The sequence below is a fragment of the Alexandromys fortis genome, unplaced genomic scaffold, assembly GCF_014885135.2.
Source record: "Alexandromys fortis isolate MF-2015 unplaced genomic scaffold, M_Fortis_MF-2015_v1.1 scaffold_116, whole genome shotgun sequence".
Lineage (NCBI taxonomy): Eukaryota > Metazoa > Chordata > Mammalia > Rodentia > Cricetidae > Alexandromys > Alexandromys fortis.
The window spans coordinates 1,501,076-1,525,743 of NW_026067998.1; positions in this window are offsets into that span (position 1 = coordinate 1,501,076).

Sequence of the window (24,668 nt, forward strand, 5' to 3'; positions counted from 1 at the left end):
TGACTATTCAAGCTGACCGAAACCCAGGCTTCCATCTCAATAAGGATGTACTAATCAGTTTGGTTCACACAAATCTTAAAGTAAAAGGATAGTGTGAAGTAATAAAGTATTAAAAATGACATTTTTATAAAGCTGAGAATTTGGAAGCATGAATAACTAAGGAAAGATTCATTTAGAGGAAGTAAGTTCCACACTAAAAAAACTGGCTATCCAAAATTATGTATGTCCTTTTCACGGAGCCTCTATATTTCTTCTCCTTTTGGATTGCTTCCTTTCTTCTCCTTAAGTTCAAAATCTTCACGTATTATGTAAAAGACTGATTTGTTTATTATTGAGAATTTCACGCATGTAAATGATGTATTTAGGACCTTTTCATCGCCTATTAGCCTTGTTCATTTCTTTCAACTACTTCTGAACTCTTCCTCTTTCCCAAAAAATCCTCCATGTTCATATTGTCATATGCTTGTTTGCTTTCTCTTATCCCAATGCATTTATTAGGATTGTTTGCATGTACGTAGTTAATACTGCGTTATTAATTGCAGAATGGGCAGATTCACAGTGGCTACACAATTGAAGGAAATGACCTCTTTCGTAGTAAATATCAACTTCTAATAGTTTTTCTGGGTCACCTGAGCTCCTCCTGATTAAAAAAAAAAAAAGATCGCATATCATACAAGTTATTTTCAGATAATCACAACGACTGTGACAACATCAGTGCAATGGCCATGCCATACACAGAAGATAACATTTCAGAGCTTACACAACGCTTCCTCAGTCCTTTTTATTTTGTCCATTCCCTTTTCCCTGATGTTTCCTGAAGCTTAGCGATGTGTCTGTTGAATGTTGAGAGCAAGAACGCTATGCTGGGATTTTGAAGATAAACTTGCACACTAAACACTTAAAATATTTTATTTGTCTTAAGTAAAATTGAGATTTTTTTAAAGAAAAGTTCAGAAATCAGCTAAGGTGTTGCAGTAGTTTCCTCAAGAGAGTTCCAGAATATTTTGCTCATTTTTTTTCTCAGTAGGAATCTAGAAAATCCTTATTTCTTATGCCTAGTCTTTATATGCCATATTGTTTTCCATTATTCAATTAGAAGTTTTAATTTATATTATTGATGCATCATAGACTACTTATCATTAACCATTTTAAAATTTCATTTTATAACATCTTCCTGTATTTATTTTATAATTGCTTGAATTTTTGAGACACATTCTCAATACATTCTTAGACTGGACGTGAATTTAGAAACCCCTATGTCAGGTTTCTTAGTAGTTAGGATTAGAGGCATACGCCACTGCAATCAGCCATCAAATGTTCTAAATCTTCTACTGAACTATTTGAGTCATCTATATTTAATAATATGATTTGTTTTAACTAAACCAATATTAATTTGTTTTATTTTAGTGACAAGTACTCTTTGATACATTTTTGAATAGCGTATGTAAGAAACTTTTATCATTTTATCTCTTCTAATAACTCACCTTGTCTTTTAACTTAAATGGAAGAATTCATGAATTTACAACCTATACCTTTAAGTAACAACAGTGAAACCTAAACCTCAAATAGTATTGTTCTATTTCATGTATATTATCCTTATTCAATCTCAAATTTAGTGTCAAAAGGGCTATAATTTATATCTATTCTTCCTGTCATTTGTAATATTGTCATATATTAAATATAGTTATGGACATAATAATATGCAGTTATTTTTAATTAATATTTTTTAAATTGAATTGAAAATATTATACTTNTTCCTCTTTCCTTTCCCCTCTCCAGCTGCTCCCAGGTACTCTCCCTCCAACTTTCCAATGTCTCCAAATTTATAAGATTATAGTTATCTTTTTATTATTATTGCTACATCTACACACATATGGAGAAAGATTTAAATATAACCTACTGAATTCATTTCTGTTGCTTATGTTTATATGGCTTCAGGGCTAACCGCTGTTTGCTGGACAGCCAGTAAATGGTTTCATCCCTTTGACAGGATAATTGATATTGCAATTAATTTGACTTTGTTTATGCAGCCATTTCTATGAGAGACAGTTTCACAGTAGACTTCCTATTCTGGCTCTAAAAATCCTTCAGACTCTTCTGAGGCTCCCTGAGCCATGAATGAAAGAGTTTTGGTGGAACTATATTGGCTGGAGCTATGTTCCCTAAGATTTGTTGATCTCTGCATTTTGTACATTTTCTTTTCTGTTGTGGTTTCCAGTTTTTTTGTAGAGAGGCTTCTTCGATGAAGGGTGGTAGCTACATTTTTCCATGAATGATAGTTCATGCACTATTCCATATACTCTTCCTTCGTTTTCTAAGTAATAGTGTCTATTCACAATTGTGTGAACAGTAGATAGATTTTCAAAAGATTCAGAAATCATATGTATTTTTTAAAATGTTTTGTTGGCAAATCATAGTTGTGGTGCATGTAATATCAATACTTGGGACACAGGCACAAGAGTATCTCCACATGTCTGAGATAAGACGAGTCTCATAGTAAGACCTGACATGAAATAAATGAATAACTGAACTAAGGAATGAATCAATTAATTAAAAAATAAATTTTATTTTGTTTTTGATTTTTCTGGGTATATAATAATATTTATATTTGAATTTTATAGAGTTTTAGGGCTGAATTCATTTCATTTATTATATCTTTTGTATTTTAAAGTTGTGAGCAACATCTAATATCTACTATTATATTTTGGCATATGTGTGAATTTTACCACTTTGCCCCTTTCTCACTCTTCCCTTTATTAAGTGCTATCTTTTGTCATTATTTTCCAGAGATTTCTCACAAGACATCGTGACATTTTACTCTCTGTTCTTTAGTATCATTAATGTTAATGATGCCAGGTGAATGTTTTCACTACACTTGGAAATACTCAGCTTGCTACCATTACCTTCAGTCATTTTTTTTCTCTACTCCTTCAGATTTTCTTGTTTTTGCAGTTCTCATTTAAAATGACAGTAGATTATTTGTTAGTGTTCTGCACATCAAAGTTTTGTCTACTATAACTTTTATATATGCAAGTTAATTCGCATATATAATATTCAAATACTAATTTTTGCTGTCCTTTGTCAATGATCATTGTTTGAATTATTCCCTTTAACTTATAACTTCTCGTTATTTTATAAAGTAAACTTTTATAACATTTTTGTGTTTAAATTTTATACATTATATTTGTGTATATATCTTGTATAGTTTTAGTACCTATCTTGATAAAGTTCATATTTTCAGAATTCTTGAAGGTATAAACTTTTAAATTTCATCACTGCTTTTTTGAAAGTTCTGTCATTTCTGGGTTTTCATAATTCTGAATAATATTTTCCTGCCTATTTATGCAGTATAAACTTCTGTCGTGCAGTCTAAAAGTTTGATTACATGGCCTATTTCTTGTAAATGTATGCTGATTTTTTTTTCTTTCACAAAACACTGTTTTTTGCTTTGCCATTTACTTTATTTCAGCAATTTTTGAGTCTAACTTTGCAGCCTCTAGATTCCAGAGTCCAGAACATAAATGACATTTTTTCGAAGGAATACCTTGACCCTATATCTAACATTTTATCTTTCTGAAACTCTAATGAATATCATGTATAGTCAGCAGTCCTAAAGCTCCTCTTGTTCAACTGTGACTCCTCCAAATGGGAGGGGGATCTGAGAGATTCACAGTAACAGTTTGTTGGTTGCAAATCTCTTTATAAGACTATCATTATTTGTGATGAGAGTTTGGTGTTAAGGAATGACTAGAATCCAGTTGAGACAGCCGTACATAGCTCCTGCTGCATCAAGCTGCACCAGTGTCTTGCTTTTCTGACTTCATCTGTGTACCACCTTATAGCAGCCAGAATGCCAAGTTCTTACAGTGTACTACAAATATACTAAATGGCCCTGGGTAAAAATTTTCAAAGATCAGCACAGGATTGTCAATTCCCTTTGGCAGGCGTGGGGACCAGGGTGCATTCACAGACGACCTGTGCTGCCTGTTTGTTTTTTGCTTGTTTGCTTGTCTCGAACCTGTGAAGCAGTCATTTCATATGCTTCCTTCGATGTTTAAGATATTCTGTCAGAATTAGGAGTTTTATATTAGTCCATCATGGCCCAAAGTATTTCATTATGTGTTTTCTCAATTGCTGAACAGGTAAAACTTGAACTTAGTTATGTATTTGTATAAATTTAACATCTAGAGGAGTTTCCCTATATAATCTAAGATTCAAAACTGAACATATTAAATATTTATCTCTAAAAATAGAATTGTTTCACATGCTATCTCTTAATAGCTTCGTTTTAAAACATATTCAATTTCATTACTAAGAAAGTATTCTTTCTCAATTTTATACTCAGGACATTTGCCAATGTTTCTGGGGAACGGCTCTCTTTACTTAATTGTTGCTGATACTTTTTTTTGTTTGCTGGCTTCATGCCTCTTCATTTTTCCTGATCAGCATTATTTAAGTTCCCACTTTGGTAAGAAAGCAGCTAATACATCAGCTCATGTCGAGGCAGCGGTAATATCATCCAACTTGTGTCTTAACTGAAATTAGATCCCTTTGATTGGCAGAAAATAAATGGTATGGCAACTCTCTTCTGGCTTTTAACAAATATTATTTATGAAACAAGTATTCAAATTGTACTACTTTTTAAAAAAAATGTGACACCTGTCTTGTGAAGCTATATTCTATTATGTGTCATCTTCCATTTTGTTTCTTAATTCTTTCTTATTAGATAAGGAGGATCTATGGTCATGAATCTATGATAGATTAAATTCCTTTTCTTTTCTACTTTGTCCATTCTGGAGATGAAAACTTCTATGTATCCACTAATGTCTTGGCTTTTCCATATGTGTTATTTAATAATCATTTATTTTCCCTTTAAAACACAATTAAAAATATATTTAAAGGCATTTTTTCTAATCCTAACAACATTTAGAGTTTTCCTTTTCTTTATGCTTATTCAATAAGTTCTCAAATACAGTAATAAGAGATTAACTCTGCTGCTTTTCATATCTGAGATCATATTACCTCATGTAATAGTCATGCAATTCTAGTTTCTTACACATTGTATACCTCAAAATTCTTTAAATGTCCTTGGAAAAATTTTACCGTGGTCATTTATAGCCCAGAAGTCAATATGTAGCAACTTTCAGAGAAAAATTATTAGATGATTTACTCATTTGATCTATATCAGTCCCATTATGTATTTTATGTATTGTTCATCTCCCTACTCAAAGTAAGTGTTCTATAACCAAAAACTTTAATATTTTTGTTTATTGTATATCCTGCGGTCCATGGTCCATAGTAACTCCTAATAAATAAAAAAATAAAATTTAATATGTATACATTTTATTCTCAATATATGTAAATATTTGTAGAATTGAAAACTAATGATTTATGAGTCATTTTTCACCAGCCGTTGCAGGAGCCCCTTTTTATCAGTAAGCTCAAGGTTACTTAGTCACAATTTCAAAAGATGTAAAACAGACTGCACACTAGCAATGCAAACTGAAGTACTTCTTCAGAAATGCATTGGTAGGTGGTTCTGTAGTTCTATGAATATCAGAACACACTTATAGAAATCCGAATGTCAAGCTAAATGCAAATCACATGGCCTCGATACAATCCAGAAACACCATAAGCACAGGATGTTTAATAAAGCTCAGTGAACTACAGCACATATTTTCACAATGATGTAAAGCATAATTTTCACTCTTAAGTATTCTGTTGTTTACTTAGTTGTACAAGCTGTGCAATCTTTTGGTTCTACAAATGACATCACATTAGGAGTGATTAGACAAGCGTAGCCATACTCATGGAAGGAATACGTCACACAGTGGCATTATTGTGACCAGAATGCTACTCACTAGACTATAACCATTTGTCAGTTATTGTCTCTTAAGGCGCTGTGGAAATACAGTTCATTATTGATCAGAATGTCTTATGTAGTCTTTTACTCATATGTTCTGGTTGCTGGTTTTGTGGTTTTTATAGTTGCATTTGTGTATGTATATGTCTCTGAGTGTATGTGTATGTGTGTTTTGTAATTTTAAATTATTGCTTGTTTTGTTTTCCCTAGTGTTTTATAAAGAGAAAGGAGAAAAGGGGCATGGAATTATGTGGGAGTTGGGGGAAGATCTAACAGGAGTTGAGAGATAGGAAACTATAATCAGAATATAATGCATGAAAAATTATTTTCAATCAAAATAATGTCTTATGGTGCTTCATGATTACTATCACATACTTATGATGCTACTATTGGTGTTAATTTTCAACTACAAACTTTGATCCTTGATTCATTAACATGCATTTGGTGTGTGTGTTTATGTAAAGGAAGAGAAAGGGAAAAAAAGGAAAGAGATAACTATTCATAGGGAGAAAGGAGGAACAGGTAGAAAAGAAAGAGAGAAACAAGAAATAAGCAAACACTTTAATTATTTCTGATCAGTAATATCTGAAAATCATAGCAAATTGCAGTTTATTGACATATTTTGGCTCTTCTTATGAAAAAAGCCCCAATTACTGGTATTTGAAGATAAGATAAATAAACAACATAAATTTCTAACTAGGCAGTGAATATGGCAATCTCATGTAGATGCACTATTTTGTTTTGAGCTAAAGGATTTCCTTAATATGTAATTTTTAAAAAAATATTTAATGCTCATGTCTAGAGCATAATGAAGATAAACAAAAGAAAGAAAATGTGACATATTTTCTGCCAAACAATATTTTTTTTCAGTCATAGACTTGTGTATAGGTCCCTTCCTCTTCAGTGTGGAGAGATTTTCTATAATGGCTTAAAGATTTTTGAGATTTATTAGGAAGATTTTAAGCTTCCTATGCCCTTCCTACTTAGTTGGAGGGTGTGAGTGTGTGCCTGTTAGTTGTTGGCAGACATATGAATCACTTGCCTACTTTAATACTGCAGTAGATTAGGAAAATATCTGACAAACATTACCTTGAGATAGAACAAAATACCTGAAAAGAAATTTAAAAGAATAAATAGGCCAACATTTGGAATGATTTGAACATAGACCACAACATCTTGCACAGGTGCATGTTATATGATTTGTTAGCAACATAAAATTCACCCTCAGTTCCTCCAAAATTATAAAATTAATTTGAGACCCCTTTTGAAAAGAAATTTTTATGTTTATATTGATATTTCCATAAATAGGATCATATACAACTGAACAAGACACAGTTCTGTCTTCTTTCATTTATTTGCTGTTATTCTATACTATATTAAGGAAATACAAATTTTCTCATGGCAACTTTCATTCAGTTGCAAAAGGGAATCTTTTGATTTTCTCTCTAAAGTACCAAATTATTAAGCAAATAATAATCATTTTTTTCAGTAATCTTGGTCTCTTTTTTGTTTTTGAATTTGTTACTGCTTATTGACTGACCCGATAGCAAAAATACCGTGAGAGGCACCTCAGTTTATCTGAAAAGAAAAAAAGCCTGTTAATCCTGTCAAGTGTTCTGTATTACCAGCATCTCCATTCTCCACAAAATGAGGCGCTTTTTTTTTTTTCCAGTTCTACCTAGTGGAGAAGATAATTTAAAGACCCTTAAAGGGTTTCTGTCTCTCTAGATCTCATTAAATCCTGAAAGCAGAATTCCATATTTACCAAGAGGTCTAGCAATGAAGACATTATCTGTGAAGGCTAAACACTTCTTATGGATTTTTCCATAGCCATGCTTGTAGAACATCTCAATTACTGGCTTTAGGTTGGGGTATTCCCATGCAATGAAAGATTTCACAATCCTCGGAACGTTAATTGAAGCCTTATTGGGCTTAACAAAGATGCTGTTGAAGATCTGGCACAGGCGAAACAACTGCAACACCTTGCAGACCTTGGGGGTTAAACCATTGCTATCTTGAGTTCTGATGGCAAATGCCAACTTTGTTCTGCAGGTACATAGCAGTTTCAGCTTTTCGTACCCTCCTAGCCATTTGCTTCTTAGTCCTGTATTCCTTGCAATTTCTGTCTTTATTTTTTTTCTTTCTGTCTTTATTTTTTTTTTCATAGATACGTTTCCTCCTTGCCTCTCAAAGGAGTTTTGGGGGTTAATTACTTCCAGCAGGAGCTTCACTTTCAACTCTGAGGATTTCTCTCACTTTTTCTGAATGTTTTCTTTTGCAGCAGGAACCATCTTTTACTTCTCCAGCACAGCCTCATGGTTCCAGCCAGAAAAAGAGCAATCATCTGGGTCTAAGCATAACTTGTGTAATTTGCTTATGTAGTTCTCTTAGGTGTAGGAGGAAGGTTGGTTGTTTGGCCCCGACCACTTAGCCCCGAAATAATCACAGAAAAACTGCATTAATTAAATCGCTGCTTGGTCTATTAGCTCTAGCTTCTTATTGGCTAACAATCACATGTTGATTTAACCCATTTCTATTAATCTGTGTATCACCACGTGGCTGTGGCTTACCAGCTAAAGTTCTGGTGTTTGTCTCTGGAGGGGCTACTTGGCTTCTCTCTGACTCTGCCCTTCTTTCTCCCAGCATTCAGTTTAGGTTTTCCATCCTACCTTTATTATACCCTATCAGGCCAAGCCACTTTTCTTTATTCAGTAATAGTAATCACAGCATACACAGGGGAATACCACATCAATTAGGTCATAAAATGCACAACTCTTTCTTTAGTACAAAAGAACTCTTGTCTTTCACAGTGGTCTTTGCAGTACATTATCAGAAGCATTTATTTTATAACAGCCATGGTTGTAATTGAATTTCAGTTACTGCTTTTCTTTTTCTGATAAAACGTATATCCTGTCCACAAGGAAACCAGTAACTGACTTATAATTGTAGATGACCTTCTTTCTTTTATTGAATAAATATTTTGCTAAACTTCACAATAATTTAGGTAAACTTTTTCTATTTTTAAATCAAATCTTCTAGGTTCTACTTTTGCAAAATAGAAAATAGCTGCAATTAGTAATTGCATGCATACTGTGTTATTACTGTTAAGGCTGAACGGTTTCACATGAGTAATTTCCTTTTCGGAAAACAATAACAAATGCTATTAACTTTGACGAGTATCGTAGGTCGGTTTCAAACTAAAATGCTGTCTGTTGTTCAATGGTATTCAGTCATAAAATATCTTGATGAGTAGCTTCTCTACTACTGTGTTTCAGGAAAATTGCCTAGATTATACATTCAAATTCTGATGTTTTCAACAAATTTGCATTTGTATCAAACAAAACTGTACCATCAGTATTCGCATATATTTCATTGAACATACAGGACATAATCAATGGTCTTAAATCCCTGCCATTAACTCAGAGGTCATACTGTCCCATTCAAATGAAAAATACCAGCATGACAAACAATTTGTATTTAATATACCTTCTTTTTAATCTTGAAACTGGGCAAGAAATTTACTTTACCTAATACTGCAAGCATATCTATACAGAAAAGAGTACTATGAATTCTCTTTAGTGATTGTGTCTTCTTTCCAGGTTTTTAGACTTCATTCTGGTATCATATATAAAATAACATATTAAGTATTAAAATGTGATCACACAAATACCTAGGGATGCTGTATGTATAGTTAGCTAAAATGATCAAGTCAGTATCTTCAAATTATGTTCCATGATATACTGGCTCTTCAGGATACTGGTGTATGCCATTACCAATCAAAACAGTCTTATTATTGAAGGAATTGCCTAAATCTAATATACATCATGCTCTTCAAATCAAGCTTTACTCTTTTAAATTTCTTCAATATTTTATAACAATTTATTATTTCCCCAAGAACATCTTCTGAAATAAAATAAACTATAGAATAATCTTGATTATTCTATAATCAAGACTATAAAACTAAACTAGGGATAGCCTAGTTTTAGCATATTGAAACATGGGGATTCAAGTAAGATTACTATCCATGTAAAATGCAAAGCATTTTGGAATTTGTCTAAAATCTGACTGTAGAGGTGGACACAAGGGAAACTTTAGGGTTCACTGACTAGTTATTCTACCTAAATGTGTGAGCCTTGGATTTCAAAATACAAGGCAGTCAGTTGTGGAGGAACGATACTGATGTTTGCCTCTGACTTTTACACACACACACACACACACACACACACACACATGCATGCATTTTCTCTCTCTCTCTCAAACACACATACACACAAACATGCACATATACAAACACACATACACATGCATGTGTGCACACACACAAACACACTTATCTATACACACACACTCCACATACAAAAAAATATGCTTGAAGAAAAACTAATGTAATTAATGCTATAATAAAAGTAGCCAATTGTATTATTATTCATTATTATTCTATTGGTTTCTACCCCTTATTAAACTAAGATGTCTTGTTTAGTGCTCACTCCCCCATTATATTACAGTTGTGTATGTGTGGTGAAGAGCGTATAACGATGTGTGTGTCATGGTGTGTGTATACATGTCAGAATACAGTTTTCAGGGGCTGGGTCTCTCCTTACAGCATGTAGGTCCTAAGGATGAAACTCAGGTTATTGTGGCAATACACAGAATAATAAAAAAGGGTTAAATTAATATGTAAGAAGCTAGAGCTAATGGTCCAAGCAGTGATTTAAATAATACAGTTTCTGTGTGATTATTTGGGGTCTAAGCCACCTGGGCATCCGGATGGGGTTTGTGAGCAGTGTGTTGTGGCTTGCTTAATGGCAATGTGGACTGGCTGTGTGCCTGAAAGTGGGGTGGTGTGCATGGCTCTCAGAGGCACAAGCAACTCCACCATGCTGGATTGGGCAGGCCAAGCAGGAAGTACCATATTTGACCTAGTAATGCCACAGCTTAAGTTTTAAGAAGCGCTTAACATTTTAAGAAGCACTCCTGGACAGTAAATAATTACATATACACAGGACAGATTCAGGCACAAAAGACCTCTAAATGAGTCACAGTATTGGATAAATGTACATAAGTTGGAAAGAAAAAATAAAATTAGTATACTTTGCATTGGTATGGATCTTGGTTTATTCATACAAAGTTTTAGGTCAATTATGTTATATGTATATTCCTGCTCTTGATTAAGGTATTATGTTTGTGCATTAATTTCAAAATATAATGTATATTCAAAAATATAGGTTAATAGATAATCATCTATAATATTCAAGCTTGTAGTCATGTTATATTTTCTAAATGTATTGATATATTTCAGTTAGATAGGTATTCTTCAAATCTTTCAGAGACCTTCAAAATATAGCATTTAAAATGTTTTAAAACTTAAGATTTTTCTTGACAATGCAACACATCTGCTCCTGGCAGCATCAGTCTACTTCGAGAGAAAGATGGGCATCAAAAAGGCTCCTTATGGAGTTTGCTATCCATTTGGGCAAGAAACTGCTCCTGCCTGGACTGCTTCACAAACTGAATATGCAGGGCCCACGGGGAAAAGACAGCTAAACTTGCCTAAAGGTGAGATCGTACTTCAGGGTTCCTGCTTCAAGAAAAAGTCTGCAAGGCATTCTACAGGATACAGAAAAAAAGTGACTGACAAACTGCCAATATAGGCAGACCTGTCTTTAAAATTTCCTGCTTCAGGTTATCAAGCTTGGTGGGAAGCTCCTTTACACACACAATCATTTTTGCCTGCCTTTGGGTAGTATTTACTCTCAGATTTCCTATTTTCCTATATACTCAAGTTATAAACACCTCAAAGAAAATGTAGATGGAAATATTATCAATCTTGTTCCTCACAAAAACTAGCAAACTTTAGTTTCAGTTATAATACACCTATTATTATACACAAATGTTTTTGCTTGTCACATTATATAAAATGTTTTAATTGCTTGCTTTTTTGTCTGCTCTCCTTAGATTAGGGAGGTGTTCCTATAAAGGTCCAGATCTTGTTTTCACTGTGTATGTCACAACAGTCTGAAGGATTTTTATAAAGTAGACTTTCACAATTGTTTCTCTAGATATTACTTGAACAATAGACCTCGTATCTGTTGCCTTTTAAAGAACTGCTGGATTCCTTGACTAGAAATATGCAGAATGACAAGTGTCAAGGTCTGGATGCGAAGCTTGTATATTTATTTCCAGGCTAGCTTCCACTCTGCACCCCAAACTTTCTAATCCACAGATGTTTCTGTCAGTAGCTTAGTCTCCTCACTGCAGTTTTTGTCTCTCAACTTGAAAGAAGCTGAAAACACGGTGACTACAGTCCAGCAAATTAAGTTCTACAATGGCCTAATTAGAATGACAAATTGTTCCATTCTTTCTTTAGAATATTCCCATCACATCTACTGGAAAATGATCAAAACAAATGAGGCATTCAGAAGTCTTGCCTAATTCCCTCTTCCCTTTCGAAGGAGGGACCAGAATTGAAAACAAACAGGAACCCTAAAAATTTGAAAGCTATAAAATAAACATCATAAAAGATGGGCCTTGAATTGAAATACATTAGCAATTAATAGTGTTTTAAAATGATATACATGTATAATGTAGTCCCCTATATGGTCAAAGTCATAGAAATTTTAAGATTTTTGCCACTTTTCTTAATTTGCTCCAGAGTCTCTTTATCTTTGAAGGACACTTAATCTTCCTTTCAAAATTCTTTAAATCTAATACCTAGAATTTTTGTGGAAATGATATTGAATTGTATTTAATGAGATATATAGAGGCCATCATATACAATGAAAGTGTGTATCAACTTTACTAAGGAAGCAAGCATGTCACACCTATAGCTAATTGACTGAATTTCTGGGCTGACTTTATAAGCTGAAGGCTACTAAATTGTGCTCATATAAATCAAAGGTCAGATCTGACAAATCAGATAAACTGTTCTTCTTTTACTTTTTGTGTTGTAAATTTAGCTTGACATAATAGACAGAGGGTCATTCTGACCGAGTTTGGGTCTGGAATGTTGTGACATTCTAGAAACTATTGGTATCAAATAAACTGTGTTGAGCTAGAGTCAGGTTTCCTCTGAGTAAAAGTGGAAGATAAATAATCAAATGGCTCCCAGACAGCACTAAGATCATCAACTGGTATAGCATTGCTCAAAATAAGCTGGCACAAAGTTATATTCACTTGAGATTAGTATTCTTGGTTAAGAATATAGATGATGAGTATCAGCCTTCCTTTGGAAAACAGAAACAGAATCACTAAACAAAACTAAACAAAGAAAAGAAGAGCAATAAGGAAAAAATAATAGTATTTTTGAAAATGGAAATTGTTTAAAAACATAGATAAACAAAAGCAAATTAACAATGTTTTCTATATTTAGTGAATACACATATTTAGAAGTGGGTGTTGAAAACACTACTAGGAAATTTATTTAAAAAGGAGTTATAAGCATTCTTTTCTGTTTAAATAATTTATTTAACTTTATTTAATGGGAATTGGTGTAAAGGTGTCAGATGCCCTGGACCTGGAGTTACAGACAGTTGTGAGCTACCATATAGGTGCTGGGAACTGAACCTGGATTCTTAGGAAGGATAGCCAGTGCTCTTAACCCTGGAGCCATCTCTCTAGGCCTGTCATGGTGTTGTATACTTTTAATCCCAATATTCCAGAAGCAGAGACTAGCCAATCTCTGTGAATTCAAGGCCAGACTAGTCTACAGAGTTATAACCTTTCCTTAGGCAAGATTCACCAGATATTTTGCACACTCTTTCCGACTATATCAACCACCCAACCATTCACTCTCTAGTAAAGAGTGGAATTTTAATTTTCAACAGAAAACTTCAAAAGGTCTCTAGATGGCCCACATATCATGGAATTAATCAGAAGAAAACTTTTATTTGTTGAATCCCAGTGCATAACCATGTTCATCCTAGAGACCCACCTACCTTCTATAGCACTGGGATAAATAGAAAGCATATTTTCATTTCCATCAAAAAAAGTTACAAAATTGTTGGTTGGTGGTGGCACATGCCTTTAATCCCAGCACTCGGGAGGCAAAGGCAGGCAGATGTCTGTGAGTTAGAGGCCAGCCTGGTCTAAAAGAGCTAGTTCCAGGACAGGCTCCAAACCTCCAGAAAGGAGGAGCAGAAGGAGGGAGAATATGAGCAAAGAAGTCAGGACCACAAGGGGTGCACCCACCCACAGAGACAGTGGGGCTGATCTATTGTGAGCTCACCAAGGCCAGCTGGACTGAGACTGAAAAAGCATGGGATAAAACCGGACTCTCTGAATATGGCGGACAATGAGGGCTGCTGAGAAGCCAAGGACAATGCCACTGGGTTTTGATCCTACTTCATGTTCTGGCTTTGTGGGAGCCTAACCAGTTTGGATGTACACCTTCCTAGACCAGGATGGAGCGGGGAGGACTTTGGACTTTCCACAGGGCAGGGAACCCTGACTGCCCTTCAGACTGGAGAGGGAGGGGGAGAGGAGTGGGGGGAGGGGGAGAGGAGAGGGAGGAGGGGGGGGAAAAGGGAGATGGGGAGGGAAATGGGAGGCGGGGAGGAGGCGGGAATTTTTTTTCCAATAAAAAATTATATTTAAAAAAAAGTTACAAAATTATTTTGAAATCATTACCACCACCACCACAACTCCCCACACAAATGACAAGCTACAGTAAACCAAGTAAGATATACGGACGAAACCAACACAGAAAGGGCCCAGAGTAAAAACTGTGTGCTTTTTACCATGTACTTTTACAGATAGATTAAAGGTAGCATTACTGCCTTCTTGCAAGAGTAAAACACACTATTTAAAGGAGGGCATAAATAGATCTTTTCCAATTTCAAATTAAACAGAAAAAAATTAAATGTTTGAAACCCAGGAGAATAAAACTGGATAAATACAAAGTATCACCCAACAAATATAATACTGAGAATTCTAGAAGAAAACAGAGAATATGAGAAAAAGAACTATTATTTAAGTAAAATAAATTTCATAGAAATGGTTGGGTAAATAAAGGGCACACAGTTCTTTGTGCATTAGACAAATACTGTAGATGCCTATACTATTTTTGAGTTTTGTAGAGATAAAAATGAGGGAAATTCTAAAAAAAATTATAGATAAAAATGGGTTGCACGAACATACTTTTGATATTTCATTATCAGTAAGTCATGGATTAATGTTCTGCATGAATGTTGAGGATGAGCCGGTTGCTCGGGAAGTGTGCAGCTGTGTAAAGTCAGTGCCTACTTCCAGATGCTGTGAGAAGCATGATGCTCTAGACAGCTAACACATCCTTTTCCATGGTGAAAGTAATAATTGGTAATTTGTAAAGAAACTTAAGAAATCATGAAAGAAACTTTAGCATACAATGGTTCGTATACTAAAGAAACTTTAGTATACAATGATTTGTTTAGTATACAGTTGGCTAACAATGCTGACAATATTTGTTCCAACAGAAAGAGAAGGGAGGAAAACAGGGAGCCACATTTTTATAAACATGGTTTTCTATGTCAAAAATCCATTTTATTCACAAAAATGGATCAATAAAATCTTTTCACATGTTGAACCTTAGCCATCGAGTTCTACATATCACAGCAATGTTTATAATACCAAAATCATAAAAACTCAAAATATATAAAATAAAGGAAAATTAAATGAAATATTCAAAAGTATATCACAGGAAATTTTGTTCAAATTAAACATTTGAATTCACACATATTAATGTTGAATGAAAATAGGAGATGAAAGATCTGTATTTAACATGATTCAACTTAGACGATTGAATAGAAACCACTATAAAAATGATTCATTTTAGTAGAATTTTTTCATATTGTTCCTTTCAATTTTCTACATCCTATTAAATACTACATAATATAAGGTTTATTTTACATATAGAGATTTTAGATCTTAGAGATCTATGAATCTATTGTTGCATATTTTCTCTTGAAATTATATGCTGTTCACTATGTTTTCAAATTTGATCAAAGCCAGCAAATATAATTTAAACTCATGAACCTAATGTAGATGGTAATATGATTATTGCTTTTCCTATTTCACTTAAATGAAAAAAGTTTCCTAGGTTAATAAAACATTTATAGCTTTTCTCGGGAATAGAAATCGGGGTGAAGGGTCACACCCTGCTGGCAGGCGACTCTCTTCCATATTATTGTCATCATTCTAGATCGTTATGCAGTCAAAATGAAGGGAACTGGTTTGGGTTCTCTCTCTCTCTCTCTCTCTCTCTCTCTCTCTCTCTCTCTCTCTCTCTCTGTCGCATCCACTTTTCTTCCTTCCTTCTTACAACGTCAGAACTATCGCAGCATTTATTTTCAAAATTGAAAGAGGTAAAGTATAATTTTCTGAGAAGAATAAGACTCTTCTAGTTACAAATCTGTTCTGACTCAACAGAAGAATGTATTTATTTATGTATTTTTCAGCCAAAGGTACAATACGAATGTACAGTTGATCTCAGGAACCAATGCTTAGCTGGAGATCTTCCCCCACCCCCACCTATCCTGTTTCCTCATGTTCTCCTCTTCCCTCTCCTTCTTCCCTCCTCCACCAACAGGTGAAAAGAAGCAGGAGCAAAGAGGGTCAAGATCATGATGGGATACCCACCAAAACGGCTGACCTGAGCTAATGAGAGCTCCCTGACTCTGGACTGACAGCTGGGGAACCTGCATAGGACCAAACTATGCCCTGTGGATGTGGGTGACAGATGTGTGGCTTGGGCAGTCTGTGGGGCTTCTGCCAGTGGAACCAGTTTTTATCTCTCGTGCTTGAACTGGCTTTTTGGAGCCCTTTCTTTTCGGAAGGATACCTTGGTCAGTCTAGATATAAGGGGAGGGTCTTTGTCCTGCCACAAAAGTGATGTGTCAGAATTTGTTGATTCTCCATGGGAAACCTTACCCTCTCTGAGGAGTGGATGGGGGGGGGGTTGGATGGAGGGAAGATGGAGGGAGCAGGAGCAGGGGAGGGAGGGGCAATTGGGGTAATATGTAAAATGAGAAAAGATTCATTTTAAGGAAATTAACTAATTAATTAAAAGTGCACAATTGAAGCAAACAATTTATGACTATAGGGTATTAGAGAACCATGAAGAAGAGTTAAAGGCAGCCACTCAATAAACTTTGTTCTATTTCAATTTTGTCTATGATTTGCCTTCCTGTGTCTTAAATAAGATGGCCAAATAAGGCAATACAGTCACTGTTCTAACACTGGGAACTCGATGTGACTATGTAGACATGATGTCAAGCACTCAACATTCTCCAATTTTTAAAATTCCTCATGTACTAAGAAAAACTCACACCACCAGTCAGTATGACTAGAGGAGGCAGGATACACCCAGCTCAGCCATGAGCCCAGAGACAACCTGGGAAAGGATTTTATGTTTCCATCGTGATGCAGCCCTGACATTTACCTGCAACACAACACAAGGTTATCTATATTGAATTAGGGGAGTAACTCGTGAAGGAGGAGACATACGTGCCTTCCAAGGCAAAAGAGTCAGGGAAGGCCGCATATTCCAGATCTTAACCTTTCCAGACCAACACTTGCCTTCTGGAGTTCCAGACATACTGTGAGGAGATGAGTAAGTTTCCGCTGCATAATGTATGATCTTTCGTATGCACGAGAGGAATGCAGATTTTATGCCTATATTTGCTATTTTGTAAATGAGCAAAGATGAAATGTAGACCTTCAACACATAAACCTACAAATAAAGTTGCTGACTAAAATAAATTTGAGGGTACGCAAGTGACACACATCTACTTATTTAATTGCCTTTAGAAACCTCCAAAAGCCTGTGGGCTTTGGGATAATGATTGTTTAAATGTATATTTCTTTACACCATGTGATTTTATTGCTAAATCATTTAAGAAGTATTATCCAGTATGTCTTTTCTCCTAGAAGAAGATTTATTAAAAGTAGTTTGAATTATTTCATTTGCTTTACTTAGCTGAACCTTTTCCTATCACATTGAGTATTTTTAGTTGGAATCGTTTCTATAAAGTTTCTCTTTTCTGTGCCTTGTTTTATATGATTCAATGGATGCCATAAAAGTCCTGTGTTCATCTGTGAGAAAGACTTGTAATTACCAGAATGGGGAGTGGATCTGAAGGGGCCAATAATTTTGCCATTGGTACTGACTTATTCATTGCAAAGAAATTACTTCAGAGCTCAGCTTCATGCGTATACAATTTTTTTTTGCCAAGTTGTCACCACTTAGATATTTAAAAACACAGAAATATAGAAAAATAATCTGCTGTGTTAGTTTTTCTCAAAGTTCACCCACAGACCCTCAAAAAGGGTGAGCTAATAATTTCACATTCTCTCTGGAGGGTCATAATCAATATGTCCAAAGTTCCAACTCCTTCTTCTGCCATTGATTTTTATTCAGAATTAAATATTGTGACTTTAGAAGTATTTTTTAAGAGTAGGAAATGAAAGGCTTTGTGTTTCGTTTTGATGAGAAGGAATCAGCATTATAAATGAAACTCATAAATTATTATTTTAAAAAGGACTTTAAGCTCTTCCTAGACACTTAGTGCATTTTCTGTTACTGTAATAAAATACCACGATAAAAGGCAACTTAAGAAGAGAAAGTTAATTTTCAATTCCAGTTCCAAAAGATGGATCCATCATGGTGGGGTAAAGGCGTGACAGCAAAGGGCAACAGAAACAGAAAGATAACAGGGTCTTTAACCTACAGCATGAAGCAGGGAGAGTAAGCTAAAAGCAAAACACAATTACAAACTCCCAGTCATTTACTTCTTCCAGCAAGTCTGCACCTTCAAAATATCTCCAAACAATGCTGCCAACTAGGGAAAAAAGTCTTCAAATACCAGAAGCTGTGTTGTTCATTTCTCATTTAAAATGTCATGGCCACAATATCAAAAAAAAAAAAAAACAGTTAAAGACATAACGTCTTATCAATGTTCTTTCCCTATATGCTTCTGACCCAGCTTCTGCATGGTTAGCAGTTATTATACAAATTCTTGTGGTATGGATATCTAGAGAAAATACCGAGGTAATTATCTGAATGCCAGGATTATAACAATGATCCAGTTGTCAGGTACTAGTTAGACTAATAAGTTAGAAAATGATAACACTATTAGAGGAATACATATTCTTTTTTTATTTATTTATTAGAGATTTCTGTCTCTTCCCCACCACTGCCTCCCATTTCCCTCCTCCTCCCCCAATCAAGTCCCCCTCCCTCGTCAGCCCAAAGAGCAATCAGGGTTCCCTGCAAGGAGGACTACTGAGAACTCAAGAACAATGGCAATGGGTTTTTGATCCTACTGCACGTATTGGCTTTGTGGGAACCTAGGCAGTTTGGTTGCTCACCTTACTAGACCAGGAATACATATTCTTAAGTGTTATAGCTTAGAGATTCAGCTGGAGGTGGAGTTCACTTGGATAGAATGCTTCTCTAGGGTTAATAAAACCGTGACTTTAATCTCTGGCAACTCCTAAACTGGATGTAGTGATGTACTTTTGTAGGCCTGGCACATGGAATGTGGAGACAGAAAGATCAGGAGTTCAACTTCAGCCTGAATGTTATTTTGACTCAAAAAATAATCTAACAAACAGAACTGTTTTTGAAAAACTGTCTGTAAAAATCCCAGCACTGAGAAGATGACATTTACCCAAAGTCACAACCATATCCAAAAAGATATATTCAACTGATACATGCTGGAGAAAGAAAAAACAGTACTGAAACACACGTATATGTTTAACATTGGATAACCAATTGGTACGCTATCAACAGAGAAGGCTGTTTCTCTCACTCTCATCATTCTTTAGCTGCCAAGAGGTTTGTGTGAAGGGTTGAGGCTTTGTGTGAGGGTCTCCCCTTCCATGTCAGCATGTTTATTTTGTGGATAACCACAATCATACCAAATAGCTCTATATTAAAGATAAAGGGAGGTAGAGCTGAGATGACAAAGTAGCATCTAGATTGTAGACCAGGAAGCATTTAACTTATTTAAAAATAACAAAGATCTACAATTTATAAGCTAAATGTCCATATTCTGTTACTTCAAATATGAGTAACTGAAAGGCAAACAGTCAGTGCCTAAAAAAATGGGAACAATGAAGGACAACTCACGAATTTCTAGACCTGAAGAAACCCCAAAGAATATTATATGTGAAATCACATGTTTGTATTTCTTTCATCTCATGGGCTTTCCCATGCACTGTTTCATTTCCTTAGTAGAGCAAATCAAGGCAGCTGGGGAAAGGAAACTGTCATGCCAATGAGGCATGGTTTTATCTGCACATGTTTTGGGCTACATGCACGGCTGTCTCAAGCAGTGTGTGGGCCACCGGTCACACCCACCTGGGAGGACAACAACAAATTAGGTGACGTTTCTTTGTTCTTTGTTTCCAGCTGCTAGTTCAGTTCCTCCACGCCCTTCACCTGCAGCCAAGGCTGAACAAGAAAGGCTACTCACAGTATTTCTCTTCTCACAACAGTGAGTAAAACTGAGTAAGCACATTCACGACTCCTGTGACCAAGGATGTCACGTGAACATGCAATGGGGGAAGTGATGGGGATGAGTTTTGCTAAAATAATATAAACTATCACAGAACAATGTATAGGTACAATTTAAGAAGAAAAGTTGAGTGAGGCTTCTTGGTGTAAGTGACAAAAAAAGTCCACATTCCCTATGTTTTTCAACAAATTATATAAGAAATATAATACTTCTATTTTATTTTTTGTTCATACCTGCTTGAGCTGGACTTCTCATCTCCTAAGCTTCTAGAATTTTCAGTGTATCTCATGTTCTGAATCACTATGCTCAACTCTAGAGTATTTAATAAATAGCTCTGTTTTGAAATACTGAGAAATAAAGCTGAACCATGTTGAACAATTAGTTGTCACAAGTAATATCTTAAACTTGTACCACAATTAAATTAAAAGGAACCCAATGCATGCAGGCCAAACAATAAACGTTATGATAGTACTACAACAGAAAAAAAAAACTATTAGTATAGGACAATGGGATAAAACCCCCATAAATCTCCTTATCTTTATGCAGTTAGAGTGTATAGATAAAAGAGAAGGTAAGGCTGATTTTCTACCTGTTCAGGGAAAAAAATATTTTCAGAAAGTATTGAAAAGTAATACATGAGAGAATTTGTGCAGTATTTCCTTTGGGTATATGGGAAGAATGCAAATGCTATAGTTCAAATTTTGGCTATACCAAATTATTTGATTATCCATTCTTTTCCTAATAGTCATATAGTTTATTGACAATTTGAGCTATTATAAGTAAGACGGTTTCAAACTTTTTAATGTCTTTTGTAGATATGGGCTTTCATGTCTCTCAAGTATGGTCAAAGGATGTGCAAAGTCATGAGAAACCGGGAAACAATTGTCAGTATGAGTTTTCCATTTTCTCCTTCCAAAGGTAGGGTTGGAATTTATTTTGCTTTACATGCTTGTTCTTCTTCGGTTTTACCAGACATTAAAATTGTAGCTGTGCTAAGATGAGTGTAGCACACAAGACTTTCAGTGCAATCACTTTTTCTGTGCAGATTCCAAAGAAGCACAGAATATTATTTTCTGATTTCTTCCTTTTTCTTTGTTTTATCATTGTTAATGGTTTTAAATTGTATAGTCCTCACAATTTAAATTGTGTAGTATTGAGAGAAATATCGCTTGTGAATAATTTCTCCAATTACATTTTCTTAATGGTAACTGTTATTTAAAGGGAGATTTGGACTTCAATGAAGCTTCCTTACCAATTACTTTTCCCTAATGGCTATAAATATCTTTTGTCCAATTAATGATCCTATTTTCTTTCACTTCTCTATCTTCCAAACACAATGGTAATGCTTTGTGTTTTCTTCCAGAGTTATTTGGTGGTTATGTTTTACATGTAAAGCTATGATACAGACTTTTGAAAATAAAAATTATCATAAGTATCCAAGTATCTTTTATTTTTTGGGGGGGCTGCCTGAATTGCTTAAATTTAATCTTCAACAGTCAATGGCAGCTTTTTAAACATATATGAATCTTCAATAGTAACAGAATCTGCCCCAAACAGTCTTTCTCTGTAAAATTAACTATCTCTTTCAAAAATCAAACTCATCACAAGTGAATGAGCCTAACATAAATAGCACTGCTCACTCTGCAAAAGAAGGGAACGCATTTATCTTTTTTGTCCATTAGGGTAGCTGTAGGGTAATTGTGGAATTTACTTATCTCTTTCGGTTGCCCCATTTTAGATGTCTTTATTCTGAAGTCTTACTTGATTATTCAAACTTATTAATATTTTTGGTGGATAGCTTATTCGAGCTCTAGTCCCAAAAGTTCTACCATCCAATTAAAGTTCTAAAATGAGCTCCAATTTTTAGGCAGAGAGATATAAGAAAGACCTTGTATCAATACTCCAGGGGGTTAGGAATGCGAAAATCTCTTCTTATTTGCATTAAGTACCAACTTTTAGAATATAGTTTGCTATGAATTTTTTTCATAATTATCATGAAGACACACATATTAATGGAATGAGTAGCAGTATGATATTAATTATCAAAGGATATTTCCCATATGTACTTTTCAGATATATTGCTGGAAAGACTTCAGATGTCTGAGGCTTGTTCAAATGGAGGGTGGGTGAGTTATTAACACATGTGATCTGGAAGGAATTTAAAAAAATCAGTAGTAAGTGATAAATATATATTTATGTGTTAATGTGTTTTTCTATGTGTTCTTTTAGATATGCATTTTGCTTGTGTCATGGTTTGAATTTAGAGAAAAAGAGAATGCTAATATTTTCAGCTACCTGGTAAGAACAAGAATAATTTCTTGAACTGACAAAAATAAAAATAAAAGAAAGGAGTAACCTTGAATTGCTAGGCAAGAGCAACCTAAATGCCAAAATGATTAAACATGATATGATATTCTGAATGAAATTTGGAAAAAAAAGTTGGTATCAGATAAACACTAAGAAATGTGAGTAAAGTATGAATTATTATTATCAATGTATATATTATTTCATGCATTGCTATGAATACAACAATGTAATAAATAATGAATAAAATGAGATTTAATCACAAGGAAATGATATTATATTGGAAATTTTTTATGAATCTGAAAATTTTCTGTAATTAGCATTTGGTTTGAAAATGAGTAATGAATGCAAGGGACCTGCTTTTTGCATCTTGACCTTTAGTTTTCTGTAGCCATATGTGAGATAATTAAACAGTGTAGTTTAATCAGTTTTCATCAACATATCATACATTTGAATATTGGCACATTGAATTTTTCCTTGTGGAAAATGCAATAATCATTGCTTTATTAGAAGTAAATACATACACATTACCATTCAATTTTTAACATGGAAATGTTAAGAAAGATAACTTCATGGTATATGACTATAAGCTAAAATAAAATCTTTCAGCATGTTGCAAGGTGTAATTTACTAAACGGAATGTGGCTACCTGCAATAATTCGGTTATTTGTCTATTATTTTTTTAAGATATGTAACTCCAAAAGTGAGCAATTCACAACTGATGATCAAGAAAATAGGTCTAATTAACTGTATCAACTGCAGAATGAATTGATCTAATCAAAACACAAATGCAATAAAAATGCAAAGCATGCAACAGTACATCTCCCAGTGTCTTGTTCACTAAAGCCTTCACTGCTTGTGGTAAACTGCAAAGCAACTAAGGACTATAAATGCTCAGAACTAATATGGCTATGAGTACCAATGGAGTCCGTGTCTAAAAGAAAAAAAAAGTAATATGCTCAAAATGACTCAAAACTGCTACTCTTCTTATGTCAAGTCACTCCAATTGTTTCTCGTGGCTTCTGGATTGTGTGGGGTGTGTGCGTATGTACATGTGTGTTTGTATATGTACGTGTGTATCCATGTGTATATGGGGACCAGCCATCAATTTCAGACATTGCTTTTTTGGGCATTGTTCACCTAGTTTCTTTGCTTTTTACTCATTTTTTTTTTGGATTTATATTATTATATTATTTTATGTTTTTAAATGTTTTGCCTGCATGTGTATGTGGTTTCTTGTTATATGTAGGTTGTCTCTGGAGGTCAGACAAGGGTGTTAACTAACTCCTGGATCTGGAATTAGTGATGGTTGTGAGTTATGGTGTTGGTTTCAGAAGCCAAACCCTGGTTCTGTGCAAGAGTTTCAAGGCTTACAACCACTGAACCATTCCCCATCATTCACACCTTGATTCTTGAGACACAGTCTCAATGGTCTGACACTCACCAAGTAGTCTAGTATGACTGTTCAGTGGGATTTAGGGACTCACCCTCCCCATTTCCTCAGTTCTACCATTTCAAGAGCACACTGACACATAAGAATTTGGTTTTGAATTTGTTTTTACATGTGTCCTGGAGATTGAAATCGGGTGGCTATGTCTGTATAGTGCACAGACTCATCCATCTCCCCAGCACATACGTCTAAGTTTCTACTGATACCTTCTACCAGTTTTGCCTATTACTTCAGCTTCCATAAGTACCCATGGATCTAGACTCCTGCATGTATCCAGGTATGTCTTCTTAAACATAAAATATGGATAAAACTAATATTCATAAATCCTCAATGTGAGTCTATAGACTTCCAATCCTGAGGAAAATCACTTTCTGACTAAGATGTTGGGGTTATATCCTTGCCAAAGACAATTAGCCACAGAGTCTCTGGGGGTCATGCACAGACTCCCATAAGAAACTAAAATATATGAATATGTATATAAATAGCTACATTGTGAATTTATAAATAAATTATAGAAAGTTAGACTGATGTCTTCAAAATGACCTTATTGACACTCTTT